General features: G+C 38.3%; 1 protein-coding gene across 1 annotated transcript in view; it reads left to right on the plus strand.

Moving 5' to 3' along the window:
• The first annotated feature begins 8,532 nt into the window (after positions 1-8,532).
• tead1b (TEA domain family member 1b) overlaps positions 8,533-19,230 on the plus strand; it is a 79,742-nt gene continuing 69,044 nt past the window's right edge. Inside the window, exons 1-2 of the mRNA XM_063012529.1 lie at positions 8,533-8,668; positions 9,101-9,191. The gene's annotated coding sequence lies outside the window, so the exon portion shown is untranslated. The remainder of the gene's footprint in view (positions 8,669-9,100; positions 9,192-19,230) is intronic.

Genomic DNA, 19,230 nt, shown 5'->3' on the forward strand with positions numbered 1-19,230 from the left:
ACAAATGCCAAATTGTGATGGCTAGATGACTGGGTCAGAGCATCTCCAAAACTGCAGCTCTTGTGGGGTGTTTTCGGTTTGCAGTGGTCAGTATCTATCAAAAGTGCTCCAAGGAAGGAACAGTGGTAAACCGGCGACAGGGTCATGGCTCATTAATGCACGTGGGGAGCGAAGGTTGGTCCGTGTGGTCCGATCCAACAGACGAGCTACTGTAGCTCAAATTGCTGAAGAAGTTAATGCTGGATCTGATAGAAAGGTGTCAGAATACACAGTGCATCACAGTTTGTTGCGTATGGGGTAGCAAAAGGGGGACCAACACAATATTAGGAAGGTGGTCATAATGTTATGCCTAATCGGTGTATTTTACAGTGGCAAATGTGTTACAGTAGCTCAACCTGGTCAGTGAAGCTTTATTGTATATAGTTTCTTAATTTATGATGAGCTAAACAGAGCTCATCAGGCATGTTTAGTTTATGTCTTATAGATCTGTGATTCTTAATCATTAGAATCATCAACTTTAACATTGATTTGATTTATTTAGTGAACAGTCTTTCCTATAATTATAGACATTGCAAAGGGTAGACTGTTGATCCTGGTGAAGTAATTAAAACTGCTTTTTCACAAATTTGCTAAGACAGATGTTTCCTACTAACAATTAATTATGTTTACTGTCATTTGTCTCATGAAATTAAAGTTATGTAGGATTTTTAATTTTAGCAAATGAAGTTGCACAAAGTTAAGACAACAAAATACAAACATATTTTAGGGGTAAATACTTTTTCAAAACACTATATTTGTTAATTAATTTTTTTTCCTTTTTACAAATGGTGAGACTGACACATGCCAGTGTGAAGACAGCAGGCATAATGCCAGTGATTACAGAAATTCATAAAAGCAGTATAAATGTAATGCACGGGTCCCCTGTGGTGGTGTTAGTTTGGACACCTCTCTTGCTCAGGGTTTTGATTGAAATTAAGCTCTGTGTTTTTATCAGTGAGCGAGAGCTGATTCTGCCTGACTTGACTCTTATCTCTCGGTAAAGCCAATCAGTGCTGGCTGTGTGAGCAGCCTGGCCTGATCTGCACCTGGCCCTCTCAGGGGCCTCCTGATTAGCCGAGGTCACAGGGCGATGGCGAAATGAACTAAAGCAAGCCAGGCCACCTCCCCCCACCTCGCCGCTCCACCTCTGCCCCCTGCGGCAAAGGGACCAACATGCTCCAGTCTTCAAAGCACGCACACACAAGGCCTTTGGGGCTGTATCTGTTCACATCAGATTACACTGCTGATAATGGTCATGGAAAAGACCCTCAGTGAAAACAGCCTCAGCAAATGTGTTTGTAAATGTTCCACCAGACCCTATGGGGACACTTTTTTATTTTTGTGAAAAGCACAGAGGGACGGTCTCTGTCTTACAGAGAATTATGCTGAGTCAGCTACCAGGATTAAAAGATGTGGTTCACAAAACCAGTCTATAGGTTCAGAATGATGATTAAACCTTCTAAATATACACTGAACAGCCAACAGTGTGAGAAAACTCCTCCCAATCATTGAGTTCAGATGTTTTAGACACACCTCTTACTAAAAGGTGTTTTTTTTATATATATATATTAATGTTTTACCACTGCTTTGGCCTGCCCAGGCTAGTGGAGGTTCAGATTCCCTGGAATTACTGGGTGCAATGCAGCAACACACCCCTGACAGGATGCAATTTATTGTGAGGCCTCATAACACCACTGGGGATTCGAACCCCGGATCACTGCTGTGCCACCCAAGCATCTTAAAGGGGGTTATATTAAATATAAACATTGAAAATAAATTGGATGTAAAGGTAATTCAGTGGCCTGTACAGAGCACGGACCTCAACCTCATTACTATCAATTTGAAGGAAAGTTGGACGTTCTCATCCAACATTCTTGCCTCACCTTATAAATGCTCTTTTGATTACATGGGTACAAATTCCCACAGACACAATAAAAAAATGTGCAAAGCCTTCCCAAAAGAGTGGAGGCTCTTAAAGCCACTAAGAGATGGGAGTGTGTGGGTCAGGTTTTACTTTCATATTTATGTGCATGGTTATGAAACAGGCTTTTTCCACAAGCTCATACAAGTTGCTCTAATTTACGACATGACATGATGTTTTACAAAATAACATCAGCTATGTAATTGCTAAATAACTGTTTCACCATACATTTATAAACGTTTTTGGATGTAAAAACGAAATGCACAGAAATGTGCATTTCTGTGGTCATGTTCACAATTTATACAATACAGTTTATACATTTACACAACATATGGTCACTAATGTGCTGTATATCTACAATCTGTATGTACCACAGTCACACAGGCTTTAATATCAATATTATGCATCTAAATGATCTACACTGTAAGCACAATTTAGAAAAGGTGTCTCGTCCATTATCTTTATTCTAGCACCTTGCTTACACCTGGAGGAGGTGGAGACCCCCCATAATACAACTCTGAATTGATTCCCATCCCCAAACACGTTTAAAAAACCTCTCCTCCCCCCAAACACCTTGCTAACAGAAGGTCGTCTCGGGTTGCTCCTCTGCATTAACTGCTTTGTGTCAAGGCCACACCCAACGGTAAGCCAGATTGGGTATTAGTGTGTGTGTGTGTGTGTGTGTGTGTAGGATAAGGTGAGACACATTACAGTGAGTTTTAAAGTAAACAGCTCAGAGGCTCTGAATCCTTCTCACCTGTCCATCTCTTTCTTTTTCAGATGCCCAGGGGTGCAGCCTTTATTAAAAATGTATTAATAATTAAATAAAATAGATAGATAGATAAGAACAGCTGATTGTAAGAACTGCTAAATATATGTTATGCTGTGTATTTATTTAACTGCTCTGTTTTGAAACATGATGTTATTTTACAGTGTTTTAGAAATTATATTATACCAATGCATGCATAACTAGATGGACCACCTATATGTAATGTATAAGACTGTTTACATAAAGGAAAAATCTGTCAAAATTTTTATGAATAGTGTGTAAAAAGTTCATCTTCAATAGACCACATACAGCATAACTCATTAATAGAATTTTTGCCACACTGTCTATGCAGAACAAGCTTATGGTTAAAACTGCATCCTTAAAAACAAATGATTAATAAATCTGTTTGTAACATTTTTATTTATTTCTGATTAACATCATGTTTTGCTTTTAACAAGGATTACTACTACTGCTACAACTGCTAATAATAACAATAATACCAGGATGTGTAGGTGTCCTCTAAACATTTTAGTTTTCTTTACACCAATGAGCCAAACATTAAGACCAACACCTATTTCATAACAATTGTGCATGTAAACATCAGTGATATGGTAAATGTTGGGCTGTTAGGATGTTAGGGTTTTTTTTGGGTGCTTTAACTGTGTAAACAAATGGTAATGTGTGATTTAAAGCAGGTGACTAACAACATTGCTGTAAGCAACAATATTTTGAGCAATTCATCACACAGTATGCAAAGCCAAGGGAATTTACAGCAGCAGTGAAATTATTGCCCCGGTGTACATTTAATAAGAGTGATTGAGTCAAATGAATGATAGTCAGAAGGTTAGAAGGTTGGTTCAAGCCCCACCACCACCAAGTTGCCAGTGTTAAGACTCTGAGCAAGGCCTTTGCTCTCATCAGTCAGAATTTTAGGTTGCTTTGGATAAGAAAGGTCTTTTCAATGCCATAAATGTAGCGTTTGTTTTCCAAATGAGCAACAATCATAAAAACAGTATCTGTACCCTGCAATCTCCAAAAGCAAAAGCTTAAGGTCTGCACCCACAGTACATTTAATCTCTTAGATTCAATCAGTTTAGATGTTACATATACATGTATATTTGTTTTAGTTTTATTATTGTCCAAGACATTAAATATCTTGTGTTCTTAAAACCAAGTCTTCCTCATAATGTTGCCTGGCTGAAGGGCACAGATGACAGCACAGAGATCTATGCCTTGTTTAACTGTAGCCATTTCGTTCTCGCAAACCACATTTCCACCTGTGTTCCTGGCCACTCTGAGATTTTCATTTGGCCCCTCTATTCTGATCCAATCTGCCACCTGAGAGAGGCCATAAACATTGGCCATGATGTAAGGCTATGAAGCTGTTTACAGTCTGCTATTATGCAGGGATCCAGTGCAGGTCCTTCCTGGATATGCCAGGCTAATGTTTAACAAGAAGCTCATGAAACCCTTTTGGCAGATGACCCCTGACGGAGAATGAATCAGGGCTGAGGCTGTGCGCAGGTGTTTAGAACTCTACGTCTGGCTAAAGGGGGACAGTCTGGCTCCTCCGAGCCTTTACAGCATTTACATAGATAAACCATTCTCTTTTCATGCATAGTAGTTAAGTAGTGAAAAAACAGACACCACCTAGGAGACAAGATAAGATAAGAGACCTAAAAGAGCAGACTTACCACCACTAGTGCATAATGAGTCAAACAAGAGCATTATACTTACATGCTCGTCTTAAATCATGCATTTACACAGCTCATTATGCATTAGTAATTGATCTGCACCAAAGCGGCTCCCCAGATGATGTTACATTATTCGTAATGAACTGTTCGACTATTTGACACTTACCCCTCTAGCTCTTCTCAACATGCACAAACTGGTGGAATGAATCGTGTCTTAGGGAACTAATAATCTCAGGATGCACTTAAGGGAAATAGTGTCAAAACAGAATTGGAAAACTTGTGCAGACCTGTGCAAAAGTATGTGCAGTTGTCCTGGGACTTTTAATCTTCCAGTAGATGATCTTTAATCATTGGAATGGGAAAATATGAATGCTGGCAACATTAGGTTTCTCCTTAGTGTGGATTTATGCATGCAAAGGGATGCTAGAGCTAATAGAAGTAAATAGTTAATTAGATTTGATTTGAGGAAAGTTAGCAATCAAGCGAGTAAAAGCATTTATTTTGTGAATAAAAAATGCATCCTGACATTTTAATTTTTTTCAGATTAATATATCTTAATATTTATGTTTAGATGTTTAGCTAATGTAACTTCTAACAGGTCATTTACCTTTGTCTGCTTCATCTTGTTGCAGAAAATGTTGATCTGCTGTAGTTCAAAATGTACTACTATTCATTTGCCAAGTGTTTTTCTTATAATTGTAACTTTTTCCTTTTTGTGGGGCCTATTTTTAAAAAAAATGCATTTCTTCCCCTTTTCTCCTGATTTTTAGCGCATCCAATTTTTTACCCAATTTTGTTATGCTTCCTCTCTACTGGTGCTGACCCCCGCCCCGATTGACACGTGTGCAGTAGCTGACTGCATCTTTTCACCTGCACGAGGCGAGTTCATATGCGGATCAGCTTTGTGTACGGAGAGCCACTCTACTCTGTGCAGATGCCATCAATCAACCAGCAGCGGTCATAACTGCATCAGTTATAAGGTCCCTATCCAGCATTCCGTACCTGTATGAACAACAAGCCAATCGTTTGTCATATAGCCGCCCAGCCCAGCCTGATAGCAGAGCTGAGTTTCAAACCGACGAGTTTGAAATGTCAGCTCTGGTGTGCTAGCTTGTTTTAATGCTGCGCCACCTGATTGGTCTGTTATTTGATTTTAACCATAACCATAATTATATAAACAGAAATCTGTGTACAGTATTGTTATATGAAGCCAGGTGCAGATAATGTGACCAATGTTTAGCAAATTCCTGTTTTTGTTAATGTACAAGCACACTTAGGTGGGCAGCAAGAAACACCCTGCACTGTTCTGCTCTCATGTCGACCTATCTCCTCTTCTCTAGCCCTCTGATCTCCTCTCCTCTGGTGCCATATTGTAATCTCCTCTTCAATATTTGCTCCTTTTCTCATTCACCTCCATGTCACTTGCTCTCACTGCCCTGTCAGCATCCTTGCACTTTCTCTTTTTTGAACACACCAGAGTAAACATGAAAGAATTATTATCAGTAAACTCAGGAATGGAGTCCTGACCATATCTGATCTTACTGCCAATTATATCAAGAAACACTGACTCATCTTTTGTACTACTGTATACATCTTTCATCTGACTAGTACTCATTTTCCTACTCAAATGTCACTGCAACCCTTCCTTTTGGTCATAGTGACTCACTGTGAATGAAAGCTGACTGCAGTAAAAATAAACTATCAACACTTTAACCAAACAAACACTAATAGTGCTATTTACCATTATACAGAATAATACAGCAATAAATGAAAGCTGCTACCATCGGCTACGTTACACATGAATCTCTGCAATGATTGAGACTTTAAAGACTTAACGTAGGTTTTCTAACAAATAGAACAAAAAGAAATTATTGTTAGATGAATACACCGTAACGACAGTAACTGTTGGTCATTTTGTGGATGTGTGGCTAACTAATGTTCCAGTTAACTTAGCTATGATGGCTAACGTTACGGACAGTTGACTGATTAGCAGTAGGAGGAAACCCACAAGGACATGGCGAGAACATGCAAACTCTACACAGAAAGGACCCAGATTGCTCCACCCAGGAACTGAAACCAGGACCTTCTTTTTGTAAGGCGACAGTGCTACCCACCGAGACACCGTGCCACCCTAGATAGTCATAGTTTTAGAATATCCACAAAAACATATGAGAACTCAAATTTGTGAGGCTATAAGAAATAAGTGTTTGAATAATTCAGTTACAGGAAAAGTCCAGGGTGTAAAAACATGCCAACCGGCCTAAACTTTTGACAGTTTATTCTTCTTTAATATATCACTTGGGCCACATCCGGCCCTTTGGCTGTCCCCAACCGGCCCGCATTAGGTCAGTGGCAATTAAAAATCAGACGTAAATAAATGTACATCACACATGCAGTGAAACAGGATTGTTTTTTATTTGAAAGGGAGCGCTGTTTTAAAAATTCTGTAAATTTCAATTTACGTGTGTGTGAGTGTGTTCAGCTTCACCTTGTGTAGAGTTTTAACAAGACATGGACTTTTAAGTATTTATTTACTGAAGTCAGATGTAAAGCTGTTTAAAGATCACAATTTAAATCACCATTACGGTACTAAACACACAGAAAAACTTAAACGATGCAAAATGGTCACATCAGAGGCTTTGTTTGTCTGTTATTAGGATTTTAACGTCATGTTTTACACTTTGGTTACATTCATGACAGGAACGGTAGTTGCTCATTACACAAGGTGTAACAATTTTGTATCTCCAATTCACCTCACTTGCATGTCTTTGCAAACTCCACACAGAAAGGATTTGGACCGCCCCACCTGGGGATCGAACCCAGGATCTTCTTGCTGTGAAGCGACAGTGCTACCCACAGAGCCACCATGCCTCCCCATCAGAAGCTTTGCTAGCTAAACTGCAAAAGCAACTTTTTATTAAGTTTTACACATCCAAGACTGAAGCAGTCAAGATCAGCTTTGTGATTTCCAAAAAGAATATCCAACAATAACAAAGGACTGAAAAAGAGCAAATGAGGTAATTAGACTCCAAAATAGCAACAGCACTTTGTGTAAAGTTAATTTAAAAACGGGCACATTTTGTTCACACCTGTTTTTGTGAAAATTGATGAAATAGTGATATAATGTTGATACTTTTTGCTTGATTGTAACATTCATTTATACCAGTAACAGCTTATTAGAACTGTACAATTTACTGCTTTTTATAAAGAGATACAATTAATATTGAGCAAAATTAAGTTCACCCTGTTATGTGGCCTCTTGAAAAAATTTAATTGCCCACCTGTGAACTAGCCTGTATTTCAAACCATGAAGCGGGGCTTTAAGTGCTTCTATTGGACAATTTTTTAAACAATTTTATTGAATAACACATATATTACATAAGATTATTTCAAATCACAGCCAAAATATGAAGTAGACAATAAACTATAAATTGCTCGAGGTATTAAAAGTAATAGAAATAAAATATAACTGAAAAATAAAAATAGCAGGAATCTATAAATAATATAATTTAATGATTTTTATAAACATTAAGGGAGAGAAGTTTTTAAGCAGTGTTAAGGTACTTTTTGCCTTCATATTTTTACAGGGTTTTAATGTATTAATGTAGGGTATAAAGGATGCCTTAAAAGTGTTGGAATTTGGTCTGTTATTCATAAATAATAATAATTGTAATATTTGGTTAATATTGAGAGAAGGTTGACAACATAAATCCTGTCTGAATTCAGCATATTACTTTTAATGATCCCAAACAGAATAAAATCAATTCTTATTGGACAATTAAAAAATATATTATTATTATTATTATTTTTATTTTTTATTTATTTTTATTTATTGCATTTTAGAAAAATAACAAAGGAAAATGAAACATTGTATAAGCAATATTGATCAGGATAAAGTATCAGCACAATAAACTACAAACATCACATTATTCCTATTGGACAATTCATCCTACAGTTTCTTGTCCCGTGACGTAACCCGAATGGGCGTGGTCGCGCCCTCCCTGCTGATCTTGGCGTATGACGCCACATGTAGCCCCGCCCCCTCCGCGAATCCGACGCCTCGCGTTCATTTCATTCCTGCTCTCATTCCGCGCATTCTTCACATCTCTGATCTGGCCCGGCCCTCACCGTCTGCTGCCTGCCACAATAACACAACTTTACGCAGTTTGCAAAAAAAAAAAAAATCCCAGATCTGATATTAGAAAAATCACAGGGGTGAAGTAGTTTAATATTACGGACATTGAGGTAAGTTTAATGGTAATAAAACGATAAATATGCAAACTTATTTGGTCGGGTATAACTGTTCAATTCCGGGTTAGTTTTTTTAAACTGGAATAAGGAGAATAGAGAATAAAATAAGTGAGAGAGGACGGGCTGGAAGTGTGTGAGCAGAAGGATTCGGTCCTGTAGTGCAGTGTTTTCTGCAACAGGCTGCTTTCACTTTGGTGAGCCCTGCCTGACTCAGTGCTCTAACCCGCCTGACATGGCAGGGAAATCTTTGGCATTTTTGACATATTTTGCTATAGTAGCCCGAGCTTGCGGCCGATCGCTTTGCACTGAAGCATCCTCCTCTTGGTGAAACCGCGCTCTGCTTTGGGAAACGCTCGGATCGTGAATTTGTTCGGCAATTTTGGACAAGATGACGGATCCAAAATGTTGCTGTTTTCTCTTCCACAGTTCGCTCTGCCGGAAGTTGCGGATCTCATCGGAACATTTTCTGCGCCGGGAGACTTGTTGCTCTTTGGCGTTTTGTTCTAAAATCTTCACCGTAAGTAGATCTTTTTTCTGTTGTACTTCTTGTCAAGTGCTTTATTTTTAAACCAGTTCTGTTTGCTCAGGTTGCGTTGTTTTACACCGGTATGATAGTAAATAATCTTTGATTTGGAAAAACAAGGGAATTTATTTATTAGACTGGGTTATGTTGATTGCCACAAACTTTCCAGGTTGGATTTTCAGTCTAAACTTGATATGCTCTCTTTATTTATTTTTATAGGCAAATTGTTGCGTTTCGTATTAGTTTTCTGTAACTAGCATCTTTATAAAAAGCTTCTATTGCTTAAGTTGCTTGTATTGTATTTTATTATGTGATTGAGATTTATCATATATATATATATAGTTGTATGTATACTTAAACAGTATCAGACTGAGACTGATCATACTTAATAAAAACAGTAAAATATGTAACTTCTAAGGGACATCGTTCCAAAAACGCTCCAAACTTTACTTTCCATGTACTTCTTGACACAGTTTAAATTTGTCCTTGAATGATCGATAACTACAAATGCATCACATTATGTGTTATTATATTTACCGCTATTGGTAAATATTAAAGTTAATATTCATCAGACCGGTGCGGTGGCCTATGTGTAACTTACTGGCAGCCTGTTGCATTTGAACGCTGCATGCTGCCGGTCCTTTAAGTGATATAACAATAACAAACACGTTGTTTATGTTGTTGGTTTGTTTAATTGCTAGCATGCAGTGGATTTAAATATACCACGTATATTACAAATCCTAAAGGCTTCAGTTACAGTAACACAAGTGATAACCGCTCTGGTTTTGGTTTGTCATTTCCTTTGTTGGGAATGCCCGCCTTACACTTCCTTACGGACTAATCTCGAAGGAGTCGCTTGTTGTTTTCTTAATGTTCGTCAATATTATATCTAGAGCACTTAGTAAAAACAAATTGCTTCTTGGTGTATGAAATACACATGTAAGCAACGTTACACATTCATTATTTGCTACAGAGTAGGATTTAACCAACAAACAAAAAGGTTTAGTTCGACCAAGTGTGTTAAGTTCAAACCCCGATTCGGGTTTTGCACTTAACATTAAGCTCATAAAGTAACATTAGATGACAAACATTTTGAAAATAATGAACGCTGCATTTTTAGGATTCTCTGGATTCCAAGTTTTGGTTGCTAAGCTAATCCTTAGCGCTGCACCCATGTTCTTTCATATCACATACTTAAAATAGTTATTAAAACTTAACTTTAATTCTAATTAATTAATATCAAGAAAGCGAGTTGTTCACTGAGAAGTGATTTATTTGTCGTTAGCGTGGAATAAAATACCGTCAAAATATCGCGATAAATGTAACTGCCACAGACGTCACACAATAGCAACAGTATTGCAATATGTCGTTTTTCTGAAGTTTGGCTAACTGTACAAACCAAAGGGATACATTATAACTCAAAGTTAACTCTTATAACTCTAATTAAACAATTGTAGAAATAAAAGTATTTGAAGATGGCACACTAAGTAATTGGTAGAACATGCAGCAGATAATGACAGTTAATCATTACTGAATAACAATACTTTTAATACAAACAGCACTGTGACTTTACATACTGGCTAGCCGCCAAATGCCCATGATGACTGTCTCCTGCTTACTGTATTACATGCATTTTAAAGACTAAATAACTTCAACTTTCCTACTGGAAAATTCATTTTTAAATATACTTGTTGGTTTAAATGTTGCAGCCATACATGTACATGTTGCAGTAAAACAAAATACAGTGGACCACAGTCTTCAGCTTACAGACTGACATCTGAGACTGACATCTTTAACACACCTTACAGATACAATTAAAACAAGCGCCATACTCAAATTTAGTTAAGGTCTATTTCTCTTAGCCTGTGTGTAATTACAGTAGTTATTCTGTCTTATAAACATCACCACGATTACAATAAAATATATAAATCATCACAGAATAAGAAAAACACATACAAAAAATACATCCGAGACACCGCACAATCCCCACACAACACAAGTTGTAAATATGTTGGTGCCAACATTACTTAACATCCACAAGATTTCCAAATTTTGTTACATTCAGATTGGTCACAATCTAATACTGTGTTTACTTATCAACTCATGGAGAAAAGTCGCAGTTTACTCTACAAATGACAAATTTAGTGGTTGTCACAATGCTGTGACCACATTGTTGTGTTTGTCTGGACTGTTGTATCACAGCTGTCTGGTTTGCTAATTTGTTTGTTGAGCACACACCCACTTCTAAATTATACACTTGTGTTATTTAAATGATAAACTGCTGTATATTATTATAAAAAAAAAAAAATTTATTAGGAAAAAATAAGGGATACTGTAAGACCAAGCCTACTTTTGTTCCAGTTAATTATTGTCTTTATATTTCAATCTGGCTATTATGTTAAAATGATTGCCGGAGAAACAATGCGGTGTTTGTCCTCTAACTGGACCATTATTGACAACAAGAAGTCGTGACCTTAAACATTATACTCATGTTCATGAGCAAATCTGCTTAAAGTGAAATTGAAAAATGAGAAGATTATTTACATCTTAAAACCACAAAATATTGTCTGATTTTGAAGAAAAGGAAATTGCACTTTTGGATGGACACTTTTACAGCTGGTAAAGCAGGTGCCATAGAGCAATGTAGGTTCTAAGGACTTTTTTGGTTTTGCTAGTTTTACCCATGTCTGCATGGGTTTCCCTCAGGTACTCTAGTTTCATCTGTGTAATTTACTTGCATATATGTTAGGGCTGGTGAAGCATGGTGTTCAATTAATTTATTGATTGGATTGAAGCCATTGCTGTGACTTTGTTAAAGTATGAATATAAGGTGCTCAACAAATATGTAAGTATTCCTGATCATCATGGACACTTATGCTATGGGCCTCGTGGGATTGGTGCTCCCCTGCTCTTGTGTTGGTCACTGATTCTCCTTTTATAATAGGGTCCATTACATAAGACAATAGACCAATATAGGCCAGTTGGTGTTAATTTTATAACTATGACCAAATTAAAGTTTTTATTTTTAAGTTTTTATCTTGCATAATTTATACATTTGGTTTATTATTAAAAAAATACTGTACAACATTGTGGTTTTTAGTCTGTCCCCAAATATTGAAATTTAAAAATAAATCTGAATCAGAGGGTGAAACACTTCCTCAATTTTAATACTTTCTGTCTGAGTGGTGCTTGTCAGCATGGCTGGAGAGGAAAACAATGCAGTCTTTCACTTGTGAAATGGGAAGAGAATAGGTGCATTGCTCTGACATAGGATTGAGTTACCTCTGGGAATGGAGGATTGTGGGGGAATGGACCAAATACAGAGAGAACCTATTGTCTTTTCTGTGTGTGTGTGTGTGTGTGTGTGTGTGTGTGTGTGTGTGTGTTCTGAAGGCAAACACTGCTGCGCTCGAGTTGACATCTGGTTTAGTCTCCTTCTGCACCTGTAAGGAGGAAAATGCAAATATGAACGTTTACTCTCACATTTAGTGCTTAGAGGATGCAGGCTAACGGCTATTTGTCAACCCACGGCTGCCGCTTACTGTCTGCACCAGGCCATTGTTATGCCAGCAACAGGCGGCTTGGGCCGTGGCACCATATGGCTTTTGTGTGCTTCAGATAAGATATATGTGCACTTAACTTATCAATGGCATTTTAATATGCTTCATGTTTCAGTTGCCCACTGTTAGTGGCACCGGGATTTTTCAGTAAAGGTTGACTGTTTGATGTGGCTTTAAATGAACTAAAATTGTGTGTATAGTGTACCAGTTCTTCTTCCTTTAGATGTTTTATTAGAAATTGTTAGAACTCTTGTTAAACCAAGTTGTGTTTGTGTACATTTGTATGTCCGTGTTGAAAATCCTGTACATGCTAATTTAAATAGAAAGCTTTTCTCTTGGAATTTGCATTAGGCAAATTACTCAGGTTTTATAGTAGGTTATACCTTTCTTACTGCTGAGGGCTAAACCTTTAGGGGTATTTTGTACATTTAGTGAGTGTGTTTACACATAGATTTGCAAATACATTACTGTAAAATATCACATTATACGCTGTTGGACCTTTGTGAATTTGTACTTTCTTTATCAGTGAAGTTGAGATCAGGGCTCTGGAGTTCCACCACACCGAACTCGTCAAACCATGTCTGTATGCTTCATGCACAGGTGCAGAATCATGCTTGATCATGCTGGCTATCCGTAATGGTTGCCAGAAAGTTGGAAGTATTTTTTGACAGTTTTTCCATACCTGTTAACACTGACTATGAGGGGGTGTCTACCTACTTTTGGTCTTGATTCATTATTAAAGCTACAGATTGTACTGTATATTTTTTACTTAAAAGGCAGGGTTAGTAAGTCAGTGGTTGGGTCGTTTTAGAAGTCTGTTAAATTTAAAAACTGGCAACATACCAGTGAATGCTTAGCTGGCAGAGGAAAGGTGCTGGAAAGGTCGGCAAAGGCTATGTCTAAAATTACACACTGTTTACAACACAGTGTGTTCAGAATAGTAATGTCACAATAACTGGAGTGCTAAACTGGAGGGCAAAGTTTGTTGAATCACTCACACTAAATGTGTTATGGTGTGTACTTGTCTAGTCAACAAACAATAATGTGTCTAGAACTGCAGTATTGAACACAAGGTGCTCTAGGCTTTATGCACTACTAAATACTGCTTAAATGGGCCTTTTTTAGATAAATCCGTAAGTTAAATGGGTTTACTGAACGCTTCATTCTGTTTCTTTAATTTTACTGCATTCATTAAATTGCTTGTAATAACAGAGTTCTGCCAGAGAGGTCTCCAAGTAGCTAAATACTAAATGTTTCATACTACAGCTTTAACGAAACTATTGACGTTTTAAAAAGATTCCAGAAAACCAAGAAAAACAAATCTCTTAGAGCCATCTGAGCAATATGAGCAATATGTATAGCCAAGTAATGATGCATTTGAATAGAATTTTTGCTTCCTTTTCTTGCCACTGATGCATTTATTGATTTCAGTCATTTGTATGCACTTAGCAAGCAGATTGAACAAATAGATTTAATAATGGCTGTATGCAGTGAGCTGATGGTGGTGGTGGTGGTGGTGGAGCTACCTTAACATGTATGAATGAACCATACATAAATGTTCTTGCCACTTTTAGAAGCAGCTAACTTGCTTTTCTCCCTTTCTGTGGTCACGGGCCAATGTGAACTGCTCAACTCTGCTGGGATGGAGCCCAACACAAACAGCCACGTCCTGTCTGTTTCATTCGCCCTCCAGATCATTTTCTATTAGAATCTATCTGCGGTCAGACAAGAATCGGAGATTGCTGGGTAAAAAAAAATCAAGGGATGGAAAAAATTACAGACCTTGGAAAATGTTTGTTGTAAACCTAGACATAATTGTGGGCTCATATTAGACAGGATTTTCCCCCTTTTGGTTGTATATTCTAAATTATTCCAGGATATTAGTGGATATACCGGAATGAGGCTATTTCTGTCGTTTCTCATCAAGATTTTTCCTCGTGCAACAGAGGCAACTGGTATGAATAAATCTTTGAACTGATCAAATTGCTCATGCTCAAGTGTTGTTAAGTCTTTCCAGTAGCAAAGACAGAGAGATGCTTCTGTGTTTTACTTGCCTTGAGTGTTTTGTAGGCATTTTTGTTTCCACTGTTGCCACTGCTGTATGTAAGATCTCTAAGATGTTTTACATTCACTGCTTATTCTAGACCTTTCAAGCATGACCCTGTATCCTTGTAAACTTGAGTTTATGAAACCTCACTGGCCAGCTCATTACTCTTGGAAAGGGCATTATGATTGGCTAGTGTGACACTAAAGCCTATATACAGTACTTATAGTTACACAGTAAGGTGAAATTTAAACCTGTATGTCTTGTATGAAATGCGGTTTAAAGATGGGTCAATGATTGATATATGGTTGTGATATTTGAGATCTGTGCCACTATAATAAATACAGCCATGTTGGCTAGGGAGTACTCAGAAAACCGTTGTCACTCAACACAGTTTACCACTGCATCAAGAAATAATGCTACCAAAAAAAAAACCATACTCAGTTCTATGCAGAAACAAAGCCTGGTTCTCAGAGCCTGAGCTTATCTCAGATAGACCTAATGACAGTACTGTGGTAACAGGACCATCCATACTGTTATCATGGAAAGGTGTAAAAGCCAGCATCTGTCATAGAATGGGGTGCATCACAGCCAACTGCATGGGTGACGGTACTATTCACTTGTGGGTGTATATTGGGATTTAGGAGAGACATACGAAGCCATTAAGGCAACATATTTTTTGGCAGGTGATTTTTTTTTCCCAAGCCTCATTCTGCATGCGCTTCAACCCTTGGGCTTCAAAGACACACAGTACATGCTTGGCTAGCCTGCCTGCAGTGCAGATCTGTCTCCTTCTGAAAATTTATGATGTATCATGCAGAGGAGAATTAGACAATGGCAACCAAGGATTGTTGCTGTTGAAGCTGAATATAGCATAATATACACCGATCAGCCATAACATTAAAACCACCTCGTTGTTTCTACACTCACTGTCCAACTGTTCTTGCTGTTCTTCAGTGGTCAGGACCCTTACAGGGCCACTACAGAGTAGGTATTATTTGGGTGGTGGATGATTCTCAGCACTGCAGTGACACTGACATGGTGGTGGTGTGTTAGTGTGTGTTGTGCTGGTATGAGTGGATCAGACACAGCAATGTTGATGGAGTTTTTAAACACCTCACTGTCACTGCTGGACTGAGAATAGTCCACCAACCAAAAACATCCAGCCAACAGCGCCATGTGAGCAGTGTCCTGTAATCACTGATGAAGGTCTAGAAGATGACCAACTCAAACAGCAGCAATAGATGAGCGATCGTCTCTGACTTTACATCTACAAGGTGGACCAACTAGGTAGGAGTGTCCAATAGAGTGGACAGTGAGTGAACATGGTAATTAAAAACTCCAGCAGCGCTGCTGTGTCTGATCCACTCATACCAGCACAACACACACTAACACACCACCACCATGTCAGTGTCATTGCAGTGCTGAGAATGATCCACCACCTAAATAATACCTGCCCTGTGGTGGTCCTGTGGGAGTCCTGACTATTGAAGAACACGGTGAAAGCAGGCTAAAAAAGTATCGAGAAACTGATGGACTACTGTCAGTAATTGTAGAACTACAAAGTGCTTCTATATGATAAATGGAGCTGATAAAATGGACAGTGAGTGTAGAAACAAGGAGGTGGTTTTAATGTTATGGCTGATCAGTTTATTTTATGAATGTGCAAACATTCCATTTGTAAAACTGCAGCAGTTAGTATCCTCAGTCCCCAATCACTTAAAAGTGTACATTTTCACCCAGCATACCTTTTAAAGTATAATACATTTTTTGGATGTAAACATTTGACTTCTACTGTATGCCTAAGGGGCTGCAACCCTAAAAGAAGCTGGAACAGTATCCAGAGCTAACAAATTGTTTAACTCTAGGATTTTCAACTTTGCTCCTGAAACCAGATGGTAGTCTCAGTCTTGGATTCAGTCTTTAGAAATAACCTCATTTTTATTCAAAAGATCTCCTGTTAACCTTACAGATTGAAATGTTGGATTGTTCTTGCGTATCTTCTGTAGCATATCTAACTCTTCTCCTAAAATATAACCCAGTTTCTATGGAAGACAGGCAATCTGTTCTTTGACCAAACACTTGAAAAGCGGTATCGAATGAATCCATGAATCATTAAATGAGTCAGTTCCTGAAGACGCCATAAACCCCCAAGTTCTTGGCCGCAGCTGAAAGCAGGAAATCCAGGCTTCAATAACTTCCTTTCCCAGAGCAACCAGCGACGGGAAGATGTACACCCATGCAACAAAGCCACTCGCTCACTTCATTTACTCAAACTGTTTATAATTTGTGGTCCGTATTCAAACGCTGAGCGTCCTGGCTTGCTGGCACAGTGTTTCCTGCTTCTCTGTTGCTATAAATCCAGAGCAGGCCTTTTATTAATGGCCACCTCTTTGTTAATGTGACCACCAGAGTTCTGAAACTGGCCTAAGGATAACTCGCAGCATTAGTATGCACGGAGGTTCTGCAGAACGGGTTTGAACTCTGGCTACAGAGAGGTTGCAGCTTTTGTAAACACTGTCACGCTAGTTCAACACCATCAAAACACTACAGAGTCAGATGCACAAAGATCCAGATTTGTTTGTGGTATTTTTAATAAACTTTTTTTTCAAGTTTTTCCAAAACTGTTTAAAGAGGAAGATTTGGTTAAACATAGACTGTTTAAAAAAAAAAAAAACCCATCATATTTACAATACTTACTATATATAACCATATTCTAACTTTAATGGTGTGATTGATTGCATATGTTGGCATAGATGATTTGTGTTTAGACTACATGCTTTTACAGAGTGAATTATGAAAATAAGTGAAATATTGATGTTTAATTTGATTCGTCAAGAATTCAGCTTCTTAGGGCAATGTGTATGTTACGCATGATGCCAATGCCTCATAACTGCAGTGATACAGTCCTAATATTTGACACTTTATTCCTAGAAATGATACTTTTGGATGTTTAATGAGGAATGTTCTACAGAAATAATACCAATATTAATTTTCTTTACCTTAACACATTTCAAGAAGTACTATATGTCAGGTGTTGTGACTATATATCTGTTATACACCGACCAGGCATAACATTATGACCACTGACAGGTGAAGTGAATAACACTGATTATCTCTTCATCACAGCACCTCTTAGTGGGTGGAATATATTAGACAGCAAATGTTAGAAGCAGGAAAAATGAACAAGCGTAAGGATTTGATCGAGTTTGACAAGGGCCTAATTGTGATGGCTAGACGACTGGGTCAGAGCATCTCCAAAACTGCAGCACTTGTGGGGTGTTCCCGGTCTGCAGTGGACAGTATCTATCAAAAGTGGTCCAATGAAGCAACAGTGGTAAACCGGCGACAGGGTCATGGGCGTCCAAGGCTCATTGATGCACATGGGGAGTGAAGACTGGCCCGTGTGGTCAGATCCAGCAGATGAGCTACTGTAGCTCAGATTGCTGAAGAAGTTAACGCTGGTTCTGATAGAAAGGTGTCAGAATACACAGTGCATCACAATTTGTTTTGTATGGTGTAGCAAAAGGGGGACCAACACAATATTATTAAGGTGGTCATAATGTTATGCCTGATCGGTGTATATCCATTTAAACTAGCTTTATTTATCTGGGCACAGAGAAGTCACAAGCTGTAATCAAACACTATCATCAAGAAATGCCACAAAGTTAAATGACATAATAAATTTACCCCCAGATTAACAATCCTTCACTTCCAGAAGCCAAATTTTTTCAAAAGTCATAGAAATCCCTAAACTACCATGACAAAGTATGAACAAGTGTAATAAGTTTCTTTACATTGTATGTAGTATTTATAGAGGTCAGATTATTATTATTATTTGTTTTTAAATGGCACTTTTCCCATACCATTAGTCCCCCATGGCCTTACATGCATTTCATGCATTGTGTTACCATGGAGTCCAGGCGTAGCATCACATCTGGGTTCAGTGCTCATGAGAAACCTTTAAACCCGTGGCGTCACCGTGTGACCTTTGTGCCGTGAGTGCTTTAGTAACCAGAGACGGGTTTTGCAGATGGAGGTCTCCTATCAGAATTTCTTCCTGACATGAAGGAAATGCAAGCAGCTTCTCTTATCTACTACTCTACTTATTTACAGCTTTAATTTCCTGTTCTTCATACGCTCCATCTCTCTCGCCGTGTTGTGCAAAAGCAGCACAACAAAATGCTGGAATTTGATTTCTTTATGGTGTCTTAAGATTCACGATGCAGCTCCGGCGTTCGGACAGCTCGTGCCACTTGTTCAGTTATCTTGACTTGATCATGACTACTGTACGTCTTGAGAAACCCTTTTAAGAGTGATATGTTGAGCTGGAACATCCAGCCTGAGCCGTAAATAGATAGCGTCCCTGTGGCCCTCTCTGCTGCAGCGGTGTAATGGGCTGAACAGTGCAGCTGATTGTTGTGCAGCG

This window comes from Trichomycterus rosablanca, chromosome 17 (assembly GCF_030014385.1).
Source record: "Trichomycterus rosablanca isolate fTriRos1 chromosome 17, fTriRos1.hap1, whole genome shotgun sequence".
Taxonomy (NCBI): domain Eukaryota; kingdom Metazoa; phylum Chordata; class Actinopteri; order Siluriformes; family Trichomycteridae; genus Trichomycterus; species Trichomycterus rosablanca.